This window comes from Miniopterus natalensis, chromosome 14 (genome assembly GCF_054644295.1).
Source record: "Miniopterus natalensis isolate mMinNat1 chromosome 14, mMinNat1.hap1, whole genome shotgun sequence".
In the NCBI taxonomy this organism is placed as follows: domain Eukaryota; kingdom Metazoa; phylum Chordata; class Mammalia; order Chiroptera; family Miniopteridae; genus Miniopterus; species Miniopterus natalensis.
Genome location: NC_142094.1, coordinates 19,900,184 through 19,925,800, shown reverse-complemented (window position 1 = coordinate 19,925,800; position 25,617 = coordinate 19,900,184). Strand labels below are relative to the sequence as shown.

Genomic DNA, 25,617 nt, shown 5'->3' with positions numbered 1-25,617 from the left:
AAAACAGTCTGGCAAATGTTCAAATGATTAAACATAGAGTTACCATATAACCCAGCAATGCTACTCCTAGATATATGCTAAGAGAAATTAAAACTTATGTTCACTCAGAAACTTACACACCAATGTGCATAGCAGCATTATTCATGAAGCCAAAAAGTGGAAATTCAAATATATATCAACTGATGGATAAATAAAATGTGGTTATTCATATGGTGGAATATCATTCAGCCATAATAAGAATGAAGAATAATACATGCTACAACAAATATGAACCTTGAAAACATTATGCTAAGTGAAAGAAGCTGATCACAAAAGACCACCTGTTATATGATTAAAATTATATGAAATGTCTAGAATAGGCAAATTATAGACAGAAAGTAGATTAGTGTTTGCCTAGGGGTGAGAGGAGGTGTAAAGAAAATGGAAAATAACTGCTAATAGGTACAGTGTTTCTTTTGGGGGTAATAGAAATGTTCTAAAATTGATTGTGGTGATGGCTGTTCAACTCTGTGAATATATTAATAACCATTGAATTGTACACTTTAAATGGATGAATTGTACGATTTGTAAATCATATCTCAATAAAGCTGTTATTTTTTTAAAAAATCACAGTTTTCCTTTTTGCAAAACAAGGCCACCCTGTTTCATGTGTGTGGTTTAAATTAGGTCCCCATAAACAACAGCAGCTGCCACCTGGTAAAACTAGATGGCTTCAAATGCTTGGCATTCAACTTCTGTGCATACAGATTTTGAATAGTTTTTAAAAATACATAAGCAAAGAAAATCAGGCTGTCAGTGCATTGTCATTTAATTCAGGACAGAATGCAATCACCATCTCCCTAATCAAGAAGCCAACAGTAATACTACTGATTGTACATATGTCCAAAGTATATGGACACAGATAACTCACTTTGACAAAAATAAGGTTGAAAATGCCACCAAAATGGCACAGCAGCAAAACTCAGAGTACATGTCTGTGTTTGGCTGAAAAGACAGAACAGATGAACAAGGCAGGCTGAAGTGATACTAGCTGGGCACACCCTTGGCTAAATAATTACAAACATTCCCCCACATATCTGTAGAAATCCTTCCTGTTACTTTCTGGGCATGTTTCCCTAGAGTACTTACTTAGAAGCTGACTTAAAACCATCTGTTTGATAAACAATCTGAAAATACAGAAACAGAGAGCTAATGAACCTTTGGTGGGTAAAAAGGGAGCCAAAGGAAAGGGGGAGAAATGAGCCAGTATTTACCTTCATTAAAAAGACTTAAGCACCACTCCTGAGTTAGTGATCTAAACTGGGAGTAGAGGTTGGGGGTCCATGACAGCATAGTATTAATGGTTTTGGGAAAAGAAATTGGTTTTTTGTAACAATTTCTTTTCTTTTCTTAAACAAGCAAAAATTTAAATGTGCAATTCACAGAAAGAAAAAAATAGATAACCAATAAAGACAGAAAAAATGTCCTATCGCATTCATAATTAAAGAAATGCAAAAGAAAAATACATATTGTTTTTTATATCTCAGATTGCCAATTTAAAAGCTGGATGATAAGGTGATGGTGTAAAGAGGGGTAAATTCTCATTCACTTTTTTTTTTTTTAATAAATTTTATTTATTTATTTTTTAACATATCTTTATTGATTTCAGAGAGAGGAAAGGAGAGGGAGAGAGAGAGATAGAAACATCAATGATGGGAGAGTCATTGATTGGCTGCCTAGCCTGCAACCCGGGCATGTGTCCTGACCGGGAATCGAACCCCGATCTCCTGGATCCTAGGTCGATGCTCAACTGCTGAGTCATGCCGAGCAAGCCGGACATCTCACTCACTCTTGGTAGGCATAAAATAAATTTGACAGCCCAGCCAGGCATGGCTTAGTGGTTGAGCATCGACCTAGGATCTAGGAGATCACAGTTCCATTCCAGGTCAGGACACATTCCCGTGTTGTGGGATCGATCCCCAGCTGGGGGCGTACAGGAGGCAACCAATCAATGACGACTCTCTCATCATTGATGTTTCTCTCTCTCTCTCTCTATCTCTCTCTCTCTCCCCTTCTCTCTGGAATCAATAAAGATATATTTATAATAAATGAATAAATTTGACAGTATTTCTCAATTTTTAAATGCTTATACCCTTTGTTTCAACAATTCAACTTCTAGAAATTTACCCTGCAGTTTTCAAACATAAATGTACAATGCAATGTCTAGCTACACTGTTTGTAACAAATAAAAACTAAGTATCTGTCAATAAGGAACTGGTTAAATTATAGTAAATCTCACTTGGGAATAGTTACAGGTAAAATAATATGTATGGGATTTACTTCAAAATAATAATGGGTTGAGTAGGGTAGAGAATAGGAGGGAGTATAAATGAAACACGATTGACCATGTATTTAAAAATTCATGAAGCTGGTGATGAGTACATGTAGGTTCATTATATTCTTCTCCTTACTTTATGTTTGAAGTTTTCCATATTAAAAAATATAAATGTATGAAATAACCTCACTGAAGGGGGTAGTAGATAAAGGTACTGACCTAAGCAACTTTGGAAATGCCTGGAGTCTGTAAGACTAAAGGCACAAGGAACTATACACTAGCACTTAACTCTAGCTAATAAAGCTGTTTCCCACAGGTGTACAGGTTAACAATTCTGAAATCACTAAACATGTGTACAGGAACTGAGCAATTAAGTCAGTGAATGGCAGATGAGGGAAGGTTTCTCACTTTTGAAATGGGAGGTTACAGATAAGCAGAGAGAAAAGGCTAAAATGATCCACGTGGTAATGAATTAGAGCTAAAATATGAAATTGTTCTAGCTCAATATAGATACAGATGGTTACACATGGAAATATTTACAGATAGATGATATAGATGGATATGGATATAGATATGGACATGGACATGGATATAGATATATAGACATAGATGATATAGATACAGATATAGATATATAGATATATTTACTTACTCTGTCAGCTGAGAGTTCTTAGAATCAATGACACCCCAGTTGCAACAAGCACACACAGAGCCAAGATCTTAGTTTCTAATACTATTCTTCAATAAAAGGAACCAAGGTTCCTAGGGAAAATGGCCGATTCTAGGACTGGGACAGGAAATATATGAGATATACAAAGCATCTTCTAACGTCAGAAAGTAATGAAATGCTAAAAACAAAACAAAAATCTTAAATTGATAGAGGTATGTCAAAGAACACAGAAGATGATAAAAGGAGATCCCAATGGACAAATCTGAAACAACTTGAGCAAAAACAAAATTAATATTGAATTATAACCTAACACATAAATATCTACAAGTCCATACTGATATAAAGAAAATATTAAATATATAAATAGGGAAGATAAACAAATCTCCCTTGAAGAAGAATTCCAAATAAGATATACAGATACTCCACCTCTAGCATGGGGAACATAAATCTCACTCCTTAAGTGTGGGCTGTGCATGAAGACTTCCTTCCGAAGAGTATATATAGTATGGAAGAGGGGTAGGGGAAGAGTAACTTTAGTGGACAACCTCAGTCAGCCAATCAAGATCATTATCAATAATGATAAATCATGTCAATAATATGTACCTTTGATATGATGTAATGAGATTGACACTGTATTTCTGTAATTTTCCACCCAAAACCTCATAACTCCAGTCTAATCATGAGAAAAACATCAGATAAATCCCAATAGAGGGGCACCCTATAAATACTTGACCAATTTCCTCAAAACATAAACAAGGCAAGTCTAAGAAATTGTCACAGCCAAGAGGAACCTAGGAGATATGACAAGTAAATGTAATGTGGAACGGAATCCTGGATGGAATCCTACATGCCCCAACCAGGGATGGAACCCACAACCTAAGTATGTACCCTGACCGGGAACCAAACCCTCAACCTTTTGATGTACAGAAGGCTCCAACCAACTGAGCCACCCAGCCAGGGCATAACACTATTTGAATTTTTTAAACTATGCACATGTATTTCTTTGATAAAAATAAGAGTTCCTTGTAGGGAAGGAGAGGGAAGGGGGTTTGGCTTTATCTGTAGTGTTTTATTTCTAAGACAGAGGAGAAGAAAAACAGATGTTAATGTGGTTAATTCTAGTAGGACTATGAGTATTTGTCATATATTTTTTTGATGTTTTAAAATTTCTTAACACTCCCTTCCCCAAATCCCAACAGTTTCCTATACAAATGATTTTCAGACCATTTATGGTTCTGTGTGCCTTCCTTGGAATGCTCTCAACTTTGTCAGTGTCCATTTAAATAAACCAATATGCAAAATGTGTTTCCAATCTAGTACAAAAATATATTGGAACCAATGCTTTTGTGACCTGAATAAACTCCTGTTACTATAGCTGAAGGTGTTTTTAGCAGCCATATCGCATAGGCAGTTCCTGCTACATTTGTGATTAACCAAACTTCCCAGCTATTTTTCATATGAACTGCTGCCCAACCAGCTCTTCCTCATGCTGTTCTTAAGCATTTGAGATTTTGAACTTAAACATAGGGCTTATCCCTGTTAAATTTAATTTCAATTTGAGCCCATGATTTCATCCTATGGATATAACTGTTAGGCTTTATTCATCATCTGTCATATTAACTACACTTACAGCTTTGCAAATTACATATCTGATTAACATGTTTTTTTAAATTTATACTCTATCCAAAGTCCAAAGATAATCCACCAGAGACTTTCCTGGTGAAATTACGAGTCTAAGTGGGGACAGTTATTCAATCTTTTATGCATTCATTTAATCAACCAAACCATATTTTATTATACATCAACCACAAATGTATCATGAAGGAATATGAAACGGCAGGATTATATCTATAACTAGAACAATCCCCTGATCTACTAACCTCATAATTCTAAATAGAAATAGAAGTATAGGATTCAAGAATAGAAACAGAAGGAATTTGTTATGATAAATAAACCCATGCTCTTTTTTTTAAGATACTTTTAAAAGTATTTTTTTATTGACTTTTTAGAGAGAGGGGAAGGGAGGAGAAGGAGGGAGGGAGAGAAACATCGATGTGAGAGAGAAACACAAATCGGGAGGCACCTGAGTGGGGATCGAACCCACAAGCTGGGTATGTGCCCTGACCAGGATCAAACCGGCAACCTTTCAGTGCATGGGATGACACTCAACCAACTGAGCCACACTGGCCAGGGCTCATGCTAACTCTTTTTGTTTAATACTCCAAATCATCTGTTTAATCATTTGTAATTGAATTTTCCCAGGAATTAATATCAATTTTTACAGGTTTGTAGTTTTCCAACTACTTTCCTCATTTTGTATATCAGAACATTTGTCTCTCTGGTTTTTATCATTTCTCAAAGATTAACAACAGTGGCTCTGAGATCATTAGCTAGTTAATTCAGCACTCTGAAGTTCAATTGAAACTTAAGACTTAAATTTATTTTTAAATGCTCAGTCTTACCATAATGGGCTATAATTTCTAGTTTACAATTTGGAATATACTTTTGATTTTGAAAACTATTGTTCTTGCTGCCAATAATAATCTACATAGTACTTTTTTTTTCTTCCAAAGGTCATGAGGATATTGTCTCACATTTTTTCTAGAAGCTTTATTATTTTACAATGCATGTTTTAAATCCATAATCCTTCTGGAATTCTTTGTTGTATATACATAGTACTTATTTTTTAAAAGAACTTTATAATTTCTAAAAAAAACCTTATAAATAAGATAAAAATTAATATACCATTATCCCATTTTATACATAAGGAAACTGAAGCACAGAAAAATTAAAGTTCTTTGCCCAAGGTCAGAGAGCTACAATGAACCAAAATCTCTTATTGCAGTCTAGGGCTTCTTTCATAAGCCATTTGGACTCCAATACAAAACTACTGAAAATTGCACTTAAAATTTCTTGCTTAAAAATTTATTTATTTTTTTTAGTGGTTGACAGGGGTTAAGGAGGGGGTGAGGTACAAAAGAAATGGGTGTGGCTATAAAAGAGCAATAATATAGATCCTGTGATGAAAATATTCTGTGCCTTCACTGTATCAATGTCAATATCCTTGTTGTATTGCGCTTCAGTTTTGCAAGATGTTACCACTGGGGAAACTGGGTAAGGCATACAACAGATCTCTCTAACTCCATGTGAATCTAGAATTATCTCAAAGTAAACATTTAATAAAAAATAACAAATAATTGATATTTCTTTTTAAAACTGATTTCATTTAAAAGGGGCTTACTTAAAGTGAATAGTTTAGGTAAATTAAAACAAAACAAAATAGAATCATGAATAGGGCTATGAAATCCAGCACAGTGGACTTCAAAAGGGGGGTAAGTACCATCAACCAAAGCTCAAAAAAAGTCATAAAGATACTTGGAAATTGAAAAAGAGCCCCCAGGATTCTCTTTTAAATTTTTTTAATTGATTGATTTGAGAGAGACAGAGACAGAGAGACCCAGAGAGAGAGAGAGAAAGAGAGAGAGAGAGAGAGACATCGATTTGTTGTTCCACTTATTTATACATTCATTGGTTGATTATTGTATGTACCCTAACCAGGGATCGAACCGGCAACCTTTGCATATGTGGACAACACTCTAACCAACTGAACTACCCAGCCAGGGTAAACCCCCAGGATTCTTATTTTCCAAAACAGCAAAACCAAACAAGACAGTATAGGAAACAAATTATTAAGTCACCTCAAAAAGAATCACTGGAATAAAGTTAGAACCACCAAAGCTTTCTTCAACCCACCATACACTTCACTGCAATCCTCAATTGAGAGAAAGACTGAGTGTGCATGTGTGTCACCTTCAACCTGATATTCACAGCCACACATTTCAAGGGTCCCAAAAAAGCGTCCATATTTTTTGCTACTCACAAAGTACCTGAAGCTTCAACCATTTCCTGCTTCTCCCAGCTGTAGGACTCGCAGTTAAGAAAACACTCACTCAGCGTCTAGAGCAGGTCTGGTTAGAAGGATGAGCTCATCCCTTCAGACGCGCACCTGATCCTCAGGAAGGTGCTCCTCCCCCAGCAAGCAGGTTTTTGTGTGTTTAAAGTGACACCTACAACCTGTGCAGCCACTTGCCCAGAGCCAGAACAGGCCCTTCCCTACACGCCCAGTGCCATATAATCATTTCCTGCTCTTGCCTCTTCACACAGCCAAGTTCAGGCGGCAGTGGCTGCAGCAGCAGCTGCTTCTCCTATGATAACGTCACTAGAGAAGGATTTAATTTCCAGCTATAATAGAGCTCGGACTCTTCGCCACTACCTTGTGGACATTGCATTGTTTGTTTCAACAAGTCCTTGCCCAGAATCACCCCCCTTCTCAGAGTTTACAACTCATTCTCCTGAACCAGGAACATAATGCTTCCACATCTCTCTTACTGTTTGTCCTGTCTACACATCTCAACTAACCCAGCCAGCTAAATGTGCCACGTAGTTAGAGCTAAATCCTGCAAACACAAGTTTGCTCCTCAGTTTCACTGCTTCTAAGTAATCATTTACTCTGCCATAGTTGTCTGTTTATTGGTAAAGCACATAATAATCCTAACCCAAAAGATGTGCAGACTTCATTTCAAATGATGTAATATTGGTACTAGATATCTTCAATCAGAAGTATCTATGTACCAAACAATCATTCAACAGATATTTTTGTGCACCTATTATATACAACAATCTTTAATAGGGTGCTGAACTGGGCTTTAAACTAAAATAAATAAATAAAATAAAACCTGAGAAAGAATCCTTCCCACATTAATCTTCCACAGGACTTCTGTGGTGTTTTTACTTCTATGATAAGCTTCTAACACATTAACAGGATGACTAAGGAGTATAAACTAGTCAGAGAAACATCAGATTCATTAGTGGTTACCTTCGAGAGATAGCAAGGGACTTGCAATTAAGAAGGGGAAACCTTCCCTGGATGGGTGGCTCAGATGGCTGGACGCATCATCCCATGCACCAAAGGTTGCAGGTTTGATTCCCAGTCAGGGCACATATCTAGGTTGCTGGTTCAAACCCCTGCTGGGGCAAGCATTGGAGGCAACCGATGGCTGTTTCTCATATCAATGTTTCTCTCTCTCTCTTTCTCTCTAAAAAAAAAATCAATAAACATATCCTCGGTTTAGGATTAAAAAAAGAGAAGAATGGGAAAGCTAGGAGCTTTCAACTAATTTAATAATGTTTAGTTTCCTGGATAGTGAATACAAGAAAGCTTACTGTATTGTTCTTTTTAAATGACTTAAATAATAATAAAATTTTAAAAACAAAAAAAGAGAACTTCTGCACATCAAAGACACAATCAACACAGTGAGAAGGCAACCCACAGAATAGGAGAAAATATTTGTCAATCAGTTGTCTGATAAGGAGTTAATATCCAGAATATATAAAGAACTCCAACAACTTAACATCAACCAATTTAAAAGTGCACAAACAACTTGAATAGACTTTTCTCCAAAGAAGATATACAAATGGCCAATAAGCACATGAAAAGATGCTCAACATCACAAGTCATTAGGGAAATGCAAGGCAAAACCACAATGAGATACTATCTCATATCCATTAGGATGGCTACTATCAAAAAAATAAATGTGCCGGGCGTGGCTCAGCGATTGAGTGTCGACCTAGGATCCAGGTGATCAGGGTTCGACTCCGGGTCACGGCACATGCCTGGGTTGCGGGCTCGATCAGTGACTCTCATCATTGATGTTTCTATCTCTCTCCCTCTCCTTTCCTCTCTCTGAAATCAATAAAGATATATTTAATAAATAAATAAATAAATAAATAAATAAATAAATAATGTAACAACTGTTGATGAGGATGTGGACAAACTGAAACACCTGTGCACTGCTGGTGGGAATGTAAAATGGGTTAGTCACTATGGAAAATGGTATGGAAATTCCTCAAGAAATTTCAAATATGATTCAGCAATTCTACTTCTGGGTATATATCCAAAAGAATTGAAAGCAGGGTCTCAGATCATTGTATACCCATGTTCATAGCAGCATTATTAACAACAGCCAAAAAAATGGAAACAACCCAAATATCTATCAACTGATGAATGGATAAATATAATATGTTATATTCATAAAATGTAGTACAGAATTTTTTTGGCCATATCAGGAACAAAATACTGATACATGCCATTGCATGGATGAACTTTGAAAATATTATAATGAGTGAAAGATGACAGTCACAGAAGACCACATATTGATATTTTATGATTCCATTTATATGAAATATCTAGAAATAGGTAAATCTAGAGAAAGAAATAAAAGAGTGGTTTCCAAGGGCTGGGGGTGGGAATGCAGAGTGACTGTTAATGGATATACGATTTCCTTGTGGGGAGATAAAAATGTAATAAAATTGATTATAATGACAGTTGAACAACTTCATAAATAAAATAAGAACTTTTTAACTGTACACTTTAAAGGGGTGAATTGTATAGCATATGAATTACATCTCAACAAAACTGTTATTTTTAAAACATGTGCTTAGTAACTATCTACTGAAAGGAATAAAAAGGATGGAAATCATTGTGAAATAAGAACTCCAAAGTGAACTTAAAAAGGGAGTTATTTATTTTCATGACTTTTTAGAGGAGAAGTAGAAAAAGACAACACTAATTCAGACTTCTATACTTCTCTCAATTAAAATCATGGCCAGAGTTTGGTTCATACAGATTTCCTACTCTAAATAACTTGCTATGTAGAAAATCGCAGTTTAAACATTGGTTGATTGATAAAGCACAAATAATAGAAATGTTAGATAGGCCAGATACAGAAACCCAGGTAACAGAGTTGGGTAACAGAAACCCAGGTACAGAGACTCACCAGGGCAGGATGCCCTGGGTGCCTAGCAAGGGGGAAACTGGGAAAACAAGAACCTTGTCCCAGGGTAACCTATCCTCCCCCAGCATATCCCTAGTCATGTGGTTTAGACCCTCTGAGCGTTTCCTCCCTAAAGATAACATCTAGGCCTCAGTTGTACTTCAGTTCTAGGCCCAGATAAGCATGGAAACCAGACAAGTGGCTGCCTCGGGAACAGATACAGTGACTAATGACCCCTGCCCTGGCACCCACCAATCAGTGGAGACCACGACCCTGAAAGAGCACACCTGGGAAGCTGATGAATATTCTATTGAGACACTCGCCTGAGACCTCCTCTAAGATTCCTGCCTGCAATAAAGAGATAAATAGGCTCAGGACAAAGGACCCAGCGCCATCTCCATCCCTCAGAGGAAACCCCAGGAGATTTGCAACCAGGGGAGCAATGGGCAGTGGCAGCTTGTTCCGAGCTTACCCCCTGAATGCGTCTCTAAGTCCCCCTTCTCTCTCTCTGACTTCTCAGAGAGCCAAAGCAGCCCGGCCTAGGTTCTCCTGTGGCTTCTATGTTCTTTCTTGTTCCACTGTCCCACGTATATTTTTGCTGCCATCACGGACCCACTACCCTTTGGCTCAGTGCTGTGTAGCCCTTCCCTTTGGATATCCCCATCCTCTTTTAATAAATTTTCTTTATTCACCCATCTGAGATGGCTATTTAGCCTACCTGCGCACCAACAACCTTAACCTTTCAATAAACATGTGTTCTCAATATCAGTAGATACTCTTAAAACTCTGAGGTGTCTAAAACTTACCTTTGTAATTACGAAATTTCTTATTTTAATTCTATCAAATAACTATTGGTTTCCTTAGACTGGGTGAGCCCCAAGAAGAGTGAAACTCCAAGACTAAAATGATATTGCCTCTCTCTGGGTTCTCCAACACTGAAAGAACACATGATGAAATTCTCAATTGTTCACACCTTTCTGGCCTTAAATGACCACAAGTTGAGATAAATAAGGGGCTAAAAGAAATGGCAAAAGAGGATTAAGGAATTTATCTCCTTTTGGCATCATACAGCTTTGACCTGGGGTCAACATCCAAAAGGAAACGGATCTTCACAGAGAATCAAGAGCTGAGCCCAAGTCAGGAATGAGACAATGGAACACAAATAAGGAAGAAAGTTCTGTTTTTACAGTGAATGAATTTTTCTACAAATCTGACTATGAAACTACTAAATTATCTCAAAGATATTTATTCAGAAATTTCTTTTCAGGAGAAAATAAAATTTATTTTTTCTGGAAATTGCAAATAAGTTATTGACTTCCTACCTACTTTATATTGAAAACCTTTGTTTCACATCTTAGAAAAAAATGAACCTACACACAGGTCAAAATAAGACTGACAAAAATATATTTTGCATGAGTCCAATGATAGTCTTATCCTTGGCTTCTCTTTTAATTTAAAAACTCAAATGCTATTTGAAAAATGTGCTTTGTAGAACATGTTTCTTGCTTTCAATATGGTACAGGAAGGTACTGCTAACAGAAAGTGCTAAAATACTGAAACATGGATTTCAGAAAAATTCATTTGTTGCATACCAACAATGACAGGTCTATACTTGCAATTTGCAAAAAACTAAGTAATGAATGTAATAACTTTTTCTTAAATGCCACTTGTCTATAATGAACATTTATATAGCCAAACTTAAAGAAATAAGAGAAACTCTTAGAGAAGAACAGAAGATTAAAAACATTTGTGTACATACTCCATTCATATAAATATTCATGTATGTATCTAATATAAATCATCAATAAAGAGAAAGAGGGAGCCAGCTGGTGTGGCTCAGTGGTTGATCATCAGCCTATGATCCAGGAGATCATGGTTCGATTCCCAGCCAGGACACATGCCTGGGTTGCAGGCTTGATCCCCAGTAGGGGGTGTGCAGGAGACAACCAATCAATGATTCTCATCATTGATGTTTCTATCTCTCTCTCTCCCTCTCCCTTTCTCTCTCTCTGAAACCAATAAAAATATTTTTTTAAAAAAAGAGGGGCGGGGGAGGGAGAGAGAGAGAGGAGAGAGGGAAAGGGAGGGAAAGGGAGAGGGAGAAAGAGAGAGAAACACACAAATTTACTATACAGCACTATCTCCAAAACAAAAATAAATAGAATTTGGATAGCCTTTTCTATAGATGTACTCTCTGGGGGAAAAGACTGAAAAGTGAACCTCAAAATAAATTCTAGTTTTCAATTAATTCTCATTAAATAGTGTAAAATGTGTCCATATTTTTTATATTGATAGGCCAACTTAAAAATTTTAGTGAAGATGTGATCAAGTTGGTGACTCGCTTTGCATTAACTTGAACATTAGAATTAATTTTCAGTATTTTTTCTTCTGGGAGCAATATGGTTTTTCTAACAACTAACTGCTCCTTTTAGCAAGTCATGTCATTTTCCCAACTCCATATCCAACCATTCCTACCTTTCCCAATGTTCTTTTATGTCTGGAAAACCCCTTTCAACTCACAGTTCCCAGACATTTTCCTTGTCAGCCTCTGCCTTCCCTTACCTTTCAGTTGATGGCTTTCACTTGCAGGCACATCCAAACCTAAATAGGACAGGGAACTTAGCGGCTATCAGCAATGGAAAGGATCTGGAATGGGGTGCAGAGTTAGGTGTGTGACCAGTAGCAACTCATGAATTTCCCCTACCTTCTATACATAGCCATTTTGACCCAGCCTTTAAGGCAGACATCCCATCTTGGTATCTCTGCCTATTCCTCTCAGAACTTTCTGCAACGATGGAAATATTTGATATCTGAGCTGTGCAATATAGCAACCAAAGGTGACTATTGTGCACCCAAAACATGGCTAGTATGACTGAGGAACTGAATTTTTACTTTTATTTAATTTTAATAGCCACATGTGGCTAGTGGCCTCCATATTCAACACACAGCCAGTCTAGATTCCTGCAGAGACTAAAGCTGTTGCTCTAGATGCCAAGCCCCTTGACTGGTAGCCAGACACCCAAGCAGGATTTTGCCAGCCCTCTCTCCTTGATATCCCCTGTATCCCTCACTTTGTTGAGTAGGTCCTAGGTGAATAAACCACACTGGGACAACCTGCTTAATTTTCTATAGCTCCTATCATCTCAACTCCTGCTGCTGTTTCATCAGAACTGCTAACTGGACCTTTGATCTAGAAGTTACCACATTCCTTTAGATACTGTACATCACATCGCTGCTTTACAGACTTTAAGGTGTATATGAATCACCTGGGGATCTAATTAAAAATGCAGATTCTAATTCTGCATTTCTAACATGCTTCTAGGTGGTCCTAATCCTAGTGAAGGGGACCAAAAGTTTTGCCTTTTGGGATATTGATTTCAAGCTGGTTATTAAGAAACAAAAGACTCAGAAAAAAATCTTTGACCCTCTTCCCTTTCTACCCAAGAGATTCAGATAGAAAAACCTGCTTCAGGAAAGAAATCTTAGGATGTTCGCCTCAGCCTAATTTGAACTGAGCATGGTAAATAGGAGGGAGGGCTTCAGGCTGGGTCTATTAGCTGTATACCATTCCCCCACACCCCCACACCTCCATTGTCCCATTGTTTCTGAGTGGCCTAGCAAAAACTGACCTGCCATGTATGTTCTGCTCTTCCTCAATTACCTATAAATGGCCATTCTTACTTTTGAAATCCAAGACCCTATTCCCTCTCTTTTCTCCTTTGTCCAAAATGCCATATATACCCAATTTTACCTCACTGTCTTTGGAATTTTCATGCTTATATGAATTCCCCATGTGCATGTACTAAAATTTTATTTTCTCCTGTTAATCTGTCTCTGTTGATTTGATTAGCCCAGCTAGAAGAACTGAGAAAGGAGAAGGAAAAGTATTATATATTTTTTTAGCCTCCATACTAGGTGCTTAGTTGTCTTAACCCCTAATCTGACTGGGTCTGTATTACTGATTCAGCAGCAAACAGATGAATTCTGACCCTTTAAGTTATAGCATGCATTCGTTTTCATCGAATATTTGTACCATGTAATGGAGCTTTACAGCAATATCAATTTTGAGCAGTAGATACTATTTGATGTGATATATCATAGTCTGAAAATTAATAATAGCTACCATTTTTGAACACCTTATTTTACAGATGAGGATATGACTTAATGAGCTGAAGATCACAGTGCCAATAACTGACAAAGGGAATGGAACCCAAGTTTTCTTTCATTCCAGTGCCCATGTTCTATTATACCAGCCTCCCTCATAACGCTAACCTCAGGAATGTCCACATGTCAGGGTTTCCCTTGAGAAGAGAGCTGTGAGGGGACATTGCTCCTAAAGAATTTTTCCCCCAAGCATAACAATAATCAGAAAAACTAGTTTTCTCTCTATATATGATTAAATGAGATACAATTATTATTTATATATTCTATTGTAGATTTTCAATCTGATCATTTTATTAAGCTATCTTATCCCCAACTTTAAATTCAACTCCTTTAACTCAGATGGCAAATCACTCTAAATAAGATTAAATGAGTTTTTAGATTTTATAATCAAATCTCATTTGTACCAGAAGTGGGATTTTCCCTCTCTCATTTTAATTCATAGTTTTATTCATAAGACTTGGTTTAAAGAATTCTAACCCTCTTAGAACTTTCCTATTGTTAAGATAACATCACATCAAATCATTAGCCCATTCTAATGTTACTCACTGATTGTCAAGAGGTGTCCCATAAAAACAAATAGAAAAATAAAAAACATTGCAAGCTAGATGATAAAGGATTAATATTTTTATTATAGCTTTAAAACATGTCCAAATCAGGAAGCACTGCATATGCCAAAATGAAAACTGGCAAAGATATGAATAGCTAGAAAATCTTGAAAATCCAAAAAAATCAAATGAAAAATTATTATACTTAATTTAAAATTTTAGCAAGGTAACCCAATTCAGGATCAACATAGAAGAATCAATAACTGTTCTATATGCCAGCAATAATCAATTTTTTAAATGTCATGAGGTAAAAGATCCCAACTTTAATGAATTAAAAAATACATAGAAATTAAACATGTACAAGATCAATATGAAGATAATTATAGACTTTTCTGAAGAATTTTTTTAAGGTGAATAAAGAGAATATGCTTTTCTAAGTGGAAAGTATTGACATTATAAATGTTCCCATAAAGTAATCTGTTTGTTGTGATAAATCTCAATTACAATCCCAACAGAATTTTTGTTTGTGATGAAACTTAAAAGCCTGTTTCTGAAAGAAAAAAAAAATCTGTTACTACATATGTTCTAAGACAGAAGAAACCGGACCTTCAAACACATTATAAATCAACAATAATTAAAACTGGGTGATATTGGCCCAGAAATAAACAGATAGATCAACTGAAAAGAACAGGGAGAGTCAGAAACAAATACACATACATATGTATACATGGCATTTTAGAGCACGATGAAGATATGATTTCACATCAGTGAAGAAAGGGATGGGATATTCAATAAATAAGGTTCCATCCCAGGTTGGGGTGCGTAGCGGAGGCAACAGATGTTTCTCTCTCGCATAGGTGTTTCTCTCTCTGTCTCTCTCTCCCTCTCTCTCTCCCTCCCTTCCTCTAAAAATCAGTAAACATATCCTTGGGTGAGGGTTAAAAAATTAAAAGAAATTTTTAAAAAAGAAGAAAAGAAATGGGCCCAGCCATGCAGGAGGTCGTGGTTAGATTCCCAGTCAGGGTACATGCCCAGGTTTCAGGCTAGGTCCCCAGTGGGGGCGTGTAGGAGGCAGCCTATCAATGACTCTCATCATTGATGTTTCTATTTCTCTCTCCCTCTCCCTTCCTCTCTCTGAAATCAATAAAAACATTAAAAAAAAAAAAAAAAAGATATGGAAATTTAAAACGAGATGCCAGTTTTCACCTATCATGTAAATTGTTTTTGGTTTGTTCAATGTCTATTTACTATTGCTAATATAAGTGCTGAGAAAATAATACTTTTCCCACCCATCCCTGGAGGAGTGTAAATGGATAGAATCTTTCCAGATGGTATGTGTATCAAAGTAGAAGAAAGGTCTTCAGGCTCTCTTGAGGAGGGTGAAAGTTCAAGAATGATTGTAGACCATTATCCCTCTTCACACGTTAACTGCTCTTTCAGTTTTAAACCCTCCTGGAGAGTAAGTTCCATTTTCAGCCCTCAAGACTCTTCCCTTTATCTCATTCTCTTGCTCTAAACCTTTCTTGGAAAAATGTCTCAATGCCTCAAAAATAAGTCGTGCCCCCCCCCAAAAAAAAAACACCCATAAGCGCCCAGCCTACTATAAGGGCCTGCACAAAGTCAACTCAATGAAATAAAACTACATCTCAGATTCACCTTCAAATCTGCATGTATTTCTTAGGAATATTATGTATTACAACATTGTTATAACCCTCTCCACTTTTTTTATAAGACACACAAATATTTATTAAATGAGCCAGCCAATGCAGCTGGATACAGAAAAATGAAACAGTAATACTACAACAAACCAAATGTCAGAAGCATTTGAATAATTTACCTGAATGCATTTATCCTAATATAAGTAGGAGTAAATGTACAATATAAGGGAAACAAGTAATCAGTTTGTACTCTGCCATCCATCAATAGCCTCCTGACAACACTGGTTTCCCAAAATTAGCTGAGAGCATCTAAAACTCTATGTACAGCAATTATTAAATATAATTTGGCAATGTGGTACAGTAGAAGAAACACTTAAGTGGCAATCAAGACATCTGGAACACTGTAGCTGTGTGACTTTGGGCAAGTCATTTAAATATTCTCTAGGATTTAGTTTCCTGAACATACAAGGAATGAATTGTACTGGTTAACCTCTAAGCATTCAACTAAGTCTAGAACTAAGTATCAAAAGTTCACTGATGGTATTTCTTATTCTCACTTAGATTTTTAAAGAAACCATGTACTAAGATATAAAATTTGAATTTCAACCAGAAATCACATTTTAGGTTTTGAAACAGGAGCTTAAAGAAGTAAATATACAAATACATATCTGAAAACAAATATATAAATATATGATACGTATATACATTTTTCTCAATACATAAAACTACAGTATAATAAAATGACTTAATCCCTTAAAGTCTTCTATGATAACATTTGCTATATATATGAATATAGATAACCATTTTCACTGTTAAAATAATCACTTTCAGATAGCAGCAGACTGAGTGGAAGCTACACTGACACTCTCCCAGGACCAAACTGGAATTACAAATAAAATATAGAAAAGCCATCCTGAATAATCAACTGCAACCGAAGATGAGCTGGAGAGCACCCCTCATAAGCAAGGAGGAAAAGTGGAGACCACATAGAGACCAGTAGGAAGTGCGGAGGTGCGAAGGCTGGCTGGGCTCCCACAGGCAGCAGCTGAAAGTCCACAGGGATATCTCAGCTGTGGGGGGTTCCCACTGAGGACTCTGGGGTCTAAATCTCCAAAAGCACTAGAACTGAGAATGAGCCCACATAACATCTGGCTGTGAAAAGCAGCCAGGTTTCTGTCGGCCAGGGAGAGATAGCCAGAAATGCAGGCACCCTCTTAAAGAGCCAACCCACAAAGTTTCATACTCAGCCACTTGTCTTGGGCTCCAGCAGAGGGAGGGCAGAGTGGACTGGAGCTGTGTGAGGAGAATCTACGGTGGTGGGCTCTTGAAAGAGAGCTCAGAGGGCATCCCTCTGGATTCCTGTGCAGAGTGATCCCCCCATACTGCAGAGGACACCTTTCTCAGGCAGACATTTTGCTGCTTTCACCTGGGGTGGGGGAAGCAACTGGCCCACCCTGCTGGAAAACCTCTCTTCCTATCCCATGGAGTTTCTACAGCCTGAGGCTCATTAAGAGAATCAGATCAATCAGCCTGCAGACAGAGGCAGACCTCAGAGTGCTTTGAGTCTTTGCCTGATCTGCTTCTGGACCTGGGGGTTGGAAGAGCACACTTTGGTGTATGTCTTGGTCCTGTCCAAACCCAGTCCCAGGAGAGGAGACCTCAAGCCGAGGGTTGTTAATAGCTCGAAACAGTATTCAAAGCTAGTCACAAACAGCGTCTGACACTGGCCTGCACCAGAGGCCTTACAAAAAGACTGAGAGTCCTAGCAGGCCTACCTAATTCATAGAAACAAACCCAAACAGGCAGACAAAATGGGGAGACAAAAAAACAAGCCCCAAATGAAGGAACAAGAGAAGTTTCCAGAAAAAGAGCTAAATTGAAACGGAGATAAGCAATCTATCAGATATAGAGTTCAGGATACTGATTGTAAGGATGCTCAACAGCATGAACAAAGATATGGAAACTATGCAAAATGACCAGTCAGAAATGAAGAATGACATAGCAGAAATAAAGAATACACTGGAAGGAATAAACAGCAGATTAGAGGAAACTGAGGATCGGATCAGGGAATTAAAAGACAGGGAAGAAAAAAATCACTCAATTAGAGATCCAAAAAGAAAAAACAATTGAAAAATAGAAGGACAGTCTAAGGGAGCTGTGGGACAACATGAAACGTAACAGTGTTCATGTCATAGGAATGCCAGAGGAGGTCGAAAGTAAACAAGGGTTAGAGAACCTGTTTAAAGAAATAGTGGAAGAAAATTTCCCTAACCTGGTGAAGGAAAAAGTCACACAAGTTCAGGAGACACAGAGAGTCCCAAGCAAGAAGAATCCAAAGAGGCCCAAGCCCAGACACATCATAATTAAAATGCCAAAAATTCAAGACAAAGAGAGAATATTAAAGGCAGCAAGAGAAAATCAATCTGTTAACTACAAAGGAGCTCCCATAAAGCTGTCAGCTGACTTCTCATCAGAAACTCTACAGGCCAGAAGGGAATGGCATGAAGTATTCAAGGTAATACAAAACAAAGTTCTGAAACCAAGACTACTCTCTCCAGCAAGGTTATCATTCAAAATAGATGGTGAAATAAAGAGCTTTCCAGACAAAAAAAGGCTAAAGGAGTTTATCACCACCAAACCAGCATTGCAGGAAATGTTAAAGGGACTGCTGTAATAAGAAGAAATGAGAGAGAGAAACATAGGCATAAAGAATTAAAATGGCAATAAATAAGGACCTATCAATAATAACCTTAAGGACTTTAAGGGAGCGATCAACAGTCATAGTCATGGACTTTAACACCTTACTGACTTCACTGGATAGATGTTCCAGACAAAAAGGCAACACAGAAATCATGACTCTAAATAGCACACTAGATCAGATGGATTTAATTGATATTTATAGAGCTTTTCACCCCAAGGCTGCAGAATATACATTCCTCTCAAATGCATATGGGTCATTCGCAAAGATAGACCACATGTTAGGACACAAAACCAGTCTCTACAAGTTCAAGAAGATTGAAATCTTATCAAGCATCTCAGATCACAATGGCATGACATTAGAAATCAACTACAGTAAAAACACTCAAAAACATTCAAACACATGGAGGCTAAATAGCATGTTATTAAACAATGAATGGGTTACCAATAAGATCAAGAAAGAAATCAAAAACTTCCTGGAAACAAATGAAAATTTACACACAACAACCCAAAATCTATGGAACACAGTGAAAGCAGTCCTAAGAGGGAAGTTCATAGCACTGCAGGCCTACCTCAAAAAGCAAGAAAAATTTTTAGTAAACTATCTAACCCTACAACTGAAAGAATTAGAAAGCTTCCCTATGAAGCCATCCAGACCAGGGCTTTTGTTTCCTGGGAGTTTTTTTATTACTGCTTCAATTTCATCAGTTGTTATTGGCCTATTCAGGTTCTCTGATTCTTCCCAATTCAGTTTTACATTATCTCACTCATATGTGGAATCTAATAAACAAAATAGACTGAGGAACAAAATAGATCCAGAGACATAGAAGCATGAAACAGAATGATGAATCTCAGAGGGAAGGTGGGGGCAGGGGAGAGGGTGGGGAGAGATTAATCAAAGAACTTTTATGCATATATGCATAACCCATGGACACAAACAATAGTGTGGTGAAGGCTGGGGGGGGGGGGATGTGGGGTGGAAGAGGTCAATGGGGGGAAAAAGGGGGACATCAGTAATACTTCCAACAATTAAGATAAAAAAATTTTTTAAATAAAGAATAAAAAATGATCACTTTCTGGAAGCCTACAAATGTTAACAATTGCTTGTTATAATTATTTTCCCAAGCATTGCTCCCTAGGCAATTATATACAACATGAATATGGTAACTTACTCAACTTAAACTTCATATTTAGCATCCCAGTAATATTCAAATTCATTCCCCATATGTAGTGCAAATATTTGAGAAAGGAAAATCTATGAATAAAGACACAGATTAAATTCTGGTCTTCTGGCCAATTCCACCTTCAACCTCTGCCCTCCTTTCCCCATCTCAAGGCTGCCCCCTTGCAAAAGAAAGGAATCTTGCTTAGGCTTTTCCAATCACATATATTTCTAACTCTAATCCCTAATCTGACATTTACTAGTTCTGTGATCTTTGGCAACTTCTTTAATTTTTTTATCTTCAGTTTTCTTATCTTTAAAATTGAAGTATTAGTACCAGCTGAAGAGTCGAGTGCTATGAAAATAAAATGAGATAATGTGCCTGGCATATTAATAATCACTCAATAAATGTCAGCTATTATGCTTATTATTATTATTGACTTAAGAATGTTCAGTGATATTTATGTTTAAAGAGTACTTTTAAAAGACTATTAAATTATAAGCTGCCCTGTGAATTTTCTCAAGCTTCCAATCTTTTATTTCTTCTGAGAAATGTTATATGTTTTACTGATCCATCAGAGAGTTCAGAATTTGCTTAATATTTTGTAATGTTTTAAATTCTTTGTTTCTTTTTAGTCTTGTCAACTATAGTATGTAAACTACTCATGGCCAAAACCTTGTTGCATGAGTCTGTGTTCATATATTGTGTTTTATTACATTGTAATTATTTGTTTCTCTATCACTCTCCCTTTCTAGGCTCTGGGCAATTTCAAGGCAGAGCAAGGCTTACTTGTATCGGTATCCTGAAGGCTTAGTAATCAAACACAAAATAGGTCTCAATAAATGTTTGTGGAATGGATAAATGAATTAATCTCCCCCCACGCCCCCACCCCCACTCCGCAATGTCTTACACACAGTGCTCTACACATAATAAGAACTCAGTAAAGCTTGTTAATGGATTCATGCAGAAATCTCTTGAACCCAGCCACATAAGCTTTCTCTTGCCTCAAAAAAGCACTTTAAAGTGTAGCTGCTAAAGCTACAAATTAAAAGTTTTAGTCCAACACAAATCAAATAAATAGCTTCAATGACCACATCAAGGCTAGCTCTAGAAGGATTTAAAAGCCATTATTCTAATTAATGAATTTGTGAACCTCAATATGGAAAAATCCAGTTACATAATCAAAAGAGGGGTTTCTCCCCTGCAAATTTATACCTACAAAAGATAGTGAGCAAAATTATCAGAAAGCTGTGTCTGTAGATTGAAATCATTTTTATGATTTCATTGTTTTCACTAGAAATACGAGTTAATGAGAAAAGCAGTTCAAACCTGTTTCCAGAAAACAGTCCTTGAGACTCAGAGACTAATGTTTTGCCCTCTTGGTTATTTTAACTCCTGGGAGACTGACTCCTTTTACTTCAGATTGATAGATATTCAAAACATGTGCGGTCTTCTAAAATACACCCTCATCCATTTCTTAAAAGGCAAATAACCTGACTAGGTACACTTAGGGAACACACTGCTAGGTTTTATATTCAAGTAACTAAAACTATCCCTAGTGTTGAGCCTGGTACTGCGGCAATAAAAAAACACTTTTCTTCGTTTTTAAATTACATTCGTGGAAGGTTTAAGTGTCCTGCTGCACATTCTTTCACTGTGTCATCTAAACGGATTTTACTCTGCGTACGTAATTTAATAAATGCACCGTAAAGGATCCTGCACTTGAATGAATCTGGGAAGAAATGTGATCTCAGCACACACCCCCTTCCTCCAACTCAATACGCTCTAGAAGAAGAACATCCTGAGTGTTCTGTGCGTTTTTGTTTTTTTTTCTTCTCAAAAATGTCTCTCCGGCTCCCACCCCACACTTCATTTCAGAGCAGCAATCATTCATTACCCCACTCACGGTCTCTGCACCGACTAACACTAGCTCACCAGGAACCTCCTTTCACAGCTCAGAGCCCGCGGCGCGTTTCGCTGGAGGGGCGGGGGGATGGTGAAGGTCCGGGACGTCACCATTCCCGCCAAGCCACTTAGGACCTAGGTCCTGGCGCCGTTCAAGTCTGGGACCAGCCTCAGGCGGACCCCCGGGACCTGCGAAGGTGTGTCTCACACTCACGCACACACTGCAAAGTACACCGGGCCCAACCTCTGTGCTCCCATTCAACATGCCCTCCTCCTAGCTGTACCCCATTTCTGCCCACTTATTCCTGCCCTCTATCCAATTCTCAGTCCCTTGAGCCCCACGACTCCCACCACAGACAAGCTTCCACGCCCCGGTCCCTGCTCCTTGAACCCTGCTACACCCGGGTCCCTCCCTCTGGACTTCCCAGCGGAGCAGCCCTCCCCGAGTGCCCGAGCGCAGACCGGCGCCTGTCCCTGGACCCACTGGACCCGGGTCCTTCCCCAAACGTCACACTCGGGCCCATTCCTCCCGCGACCTGACCTTCCCCACCACCCCCCAGGCTCTACCCCCTGCACCCCATTACCTCCAGCCCCGCCCCCCTGAGGGTGTCGCACTCACCGCTTCTGCCGCCGCATCCTCAACCGCCGCGGCTGCTATAGCTACAGGGAGCCAAGGCAACCAGCTCTCGCGACACTTTCCACCACTACGGCGAGAACACCCTAGAGGAGCCTCTCGCAGGAAAGTAAATGAGTCAGGCTCCAGGCCGCGAAGTTTATCTCGCGATAGTTACTGTAAAATGGCGGCCGCGCGGCGTTTCAGGGATGGCGTGCGTAGGGCTGATAGTGGGCGAGAGCTAGTTGGCATCTTGAGCTGGCGGAAGAGTCGGGAAACTACAGCGGGCTGGGCGGGCTGGGCGGGCTGGGGTGGGGGGTGTTAGTATAGGGAACCCCGCCCTGTAATAACTTTAGGGATGTGGCCTTCTTTTCCCAAGTGCCTCAAACTTAGAGCAGTGTCGCCTTTAGCTGAAGCCCCGTTTACCCGGCAGTTCCCTTCTGCAGGCCGAGTAGAGATGGAACGAGCGAGACCGAAATCGACCTTCCCATCTCCTCGTTCCCTTCCTTCAGGAAGTTTTCATCCGTTCTTCCCCTACACCGATTTGCAAATGGCACTTGGTTCCACAGAAATGTTTATGATTATCCGCGAGGGCCACACCCCCATCAGTTTGCCGGACCAAAATAGGAAATAAACGTGGGTGTGCGTTTTTAGTGGAACATAAACACAGGTGTTTGAATGCGGAAGGGGATCTCCTTGGGTCGTTTCAACTTCGCACGTGTTGCTTGCTGCCCGGCCGACACGTCCTTAGTGACTCAACACAGCTGTAGGGCTTTGTCTCTCGGCTCTCAGACAACTTTATTATTATTATTATTTTTAATATGTCTATTGATTTCAGAGACAGGGAGAAGGGAGAGGGATAGAAACGTCAGTGATGAGAGTCATTGATGGGCTGCCTCCTGCACGCCCCCTACTGGGGATGGAGCCTGCAACCCGGGCATGTGCCCTGACCCGAAATCAACCTCAGCCTCCTGGGTCATAGGTGGATGCTCAACCCCTGAGCCACCCGGCTGGGGGTTTTTTATTATTTTTTAAAATATGTTTTTATTTATTTCAAAGAGAGGAAGGAAGAGGGAGCAAGAGAAAGAAACAATGCTGAATCATCCATCGGCTGCCTCCTGCAGCCCCCTTTCGGGGATCGGGCCTGAAACTCGCATGTGCCCTGACCAGGGTCTCCAGCCCTAAGCCCGGATGGGGTGGGTCGTGGGTCCGCGCTCAACCCCTGAGCGACACCCGCGGGGCTCTCAGACAACTTTATACGCAGACTGAGTAGCATCTGGGAACAGAAGGTGGACTTAACGTTGGTCGACAAGGAAGAATAAAACAGAGGGGAACAAATAAGGAAATAGAAATAAATAGAGAATTCATTTTCTTTTCTCAAAGCCCCTGAATAGCTCTCATAGTCTAGACCAGTGCTATCCAGTAGAAATATATTATGAGCCCCACTATGCAACTTAAAAATCTCAGCTTCATTTTTAAAAAGTAATAAATATGAAATTAATTTTAGTTATTTTTAACCCAACATAGTCAAAATATCATTTCAACATGTAAGCAATATTTTAATTATTAATTGGGTAATTTCCATTCTTTTTTTTTCATACTAAGTTCTCAAAATCCAGTGTTTATATTTACAGAGCATCTCAATTCGGACTAGGCACATTTTAAGCACTCGGTAGCCAGCCATATGTAGCTAGTGACAACAGTATTAGGCAGCAAAGCCCTGGACCCTCAGCTAGGGAATGAGCTATCTGGGTTATTTTAGGGACACAGTATTATGGGCATATGGTTTATGTAAAAGGAACCATTGGAGTTGCTAACTCGAATGACTGCAGAGGCTAGGCAAGTAACAAAAAAAAGATGGCCTGGTGTAAAACAATAGGTAGTATTGGGGACTAGGACCCACTAGAGAGCACATGCTCATATCTAAAAGGGAGCTCTCCTGAGCTCCTGAGTTTAAAACTCTCCTGAGGTTTAAAACAGCAATGGCAAACAGAAGATGTGCATGAGCAGAATAGACAGATAGCTCTGCTGCCAATGTGTGGCTTCTGTGAACTGTGGTATTCAAATGTATGAACCATTTGTGAAGAAAGTGTTTTAACAGAAGAATAATGTCCAGGCAAATGCAAAGCTTGAGGATTTGACTGGATTTCCAGCTGGATCCTGTACAAGTATGCACTTTAATGCATTAGACCACCATTGCAACTTCTGATAATAATTTGACTTTCAAGTAGACTTTTCTACTAAGGAAATAATTTCACAACCAACCTGGGCTCCCTGTAAATTAGTAAACTTGTATCATGATTTTTTTGTTGTTGTTATATTTAAGATTTCAGACATTCTCAGCTTGGAAAAATTACGTTTCTAGGTTTTTAGAGTTGTTTACTAGCAGACCCTGGAATTTTCTTTTTATCCCAACCTTAAGAGTAGGCATTTAATAATTATTTTATGGTTGGCTGTGAAGTCTCTTTGTCGCATGTGTTATTTGTCTTTGTACCTCCGATGTCTGACCTAATACCTGGTATATAGAGGCACTCAACAAACATTTGTCCTTAATTTTGGGGTGGGCTCACAGACTTTTAAACATGAAAATTTGATGAAAGCTATGGCCCTTAGCCAGATTCTTTCCCTACCCATATTCCCTCAATCCACCTCAGACTTTACTACAGCTTTGGTAGACAGATCTTGAACAAGCCCGTAGCTTCCAACTTCACCTTTGTCTGGAATTGCCAGCAGAGTTAACATTCCTGATAGCAATCTGCAACCAATGAGAGATGGGATTTGGAGGCTAAAAACTCCAGTTCCCTACCCCCTCAATGGGGCAATTCTGAAGTATGATCTACTATAGTGTTTCTCAAAATTTACCAACACATAGGAATCATCTCAAGAGCTTAATAAGCCATCGATTCTTGAGTTTGTACTTTTAACCAAGCTCCCAAGAGATAATCATGCTGCCAGTCCATGGACCACACTTTGAACCATATTTTTCTGAGTCCCCAATGGGATTCAGCCCTAATTGCCCCAGGCCACCTTTTTTTGGTGATCGTCTCACTCCGTT

The 25,617-nt window shown here is 38.6% G+C and overlaps 1 protein-coding gene across 1 annotated transcript in view; it reads right to left on the bottom strand.

Annotated features, from left to right (window-relative positions):
- The window catches only part of USP54 (ubiquitin specific peptidase 54), a 102,352-nt gene extending 79,540 nt beyond the window's left edge, over nt 1–22,812 (bottom strand). Inside the window, exon 1 of the mRNA XM_016224035.2 lies at nt 22,569–22,812. The gene's annotated coding sequence lies outside the window, so the exon portion shown is untranslated. The remainder of the gene's footprint in view (nt 1–22,568) is intronic.
- Between the last annotated feature and the right edge of the window lie 2,805 nt (nt 22,813–25,617).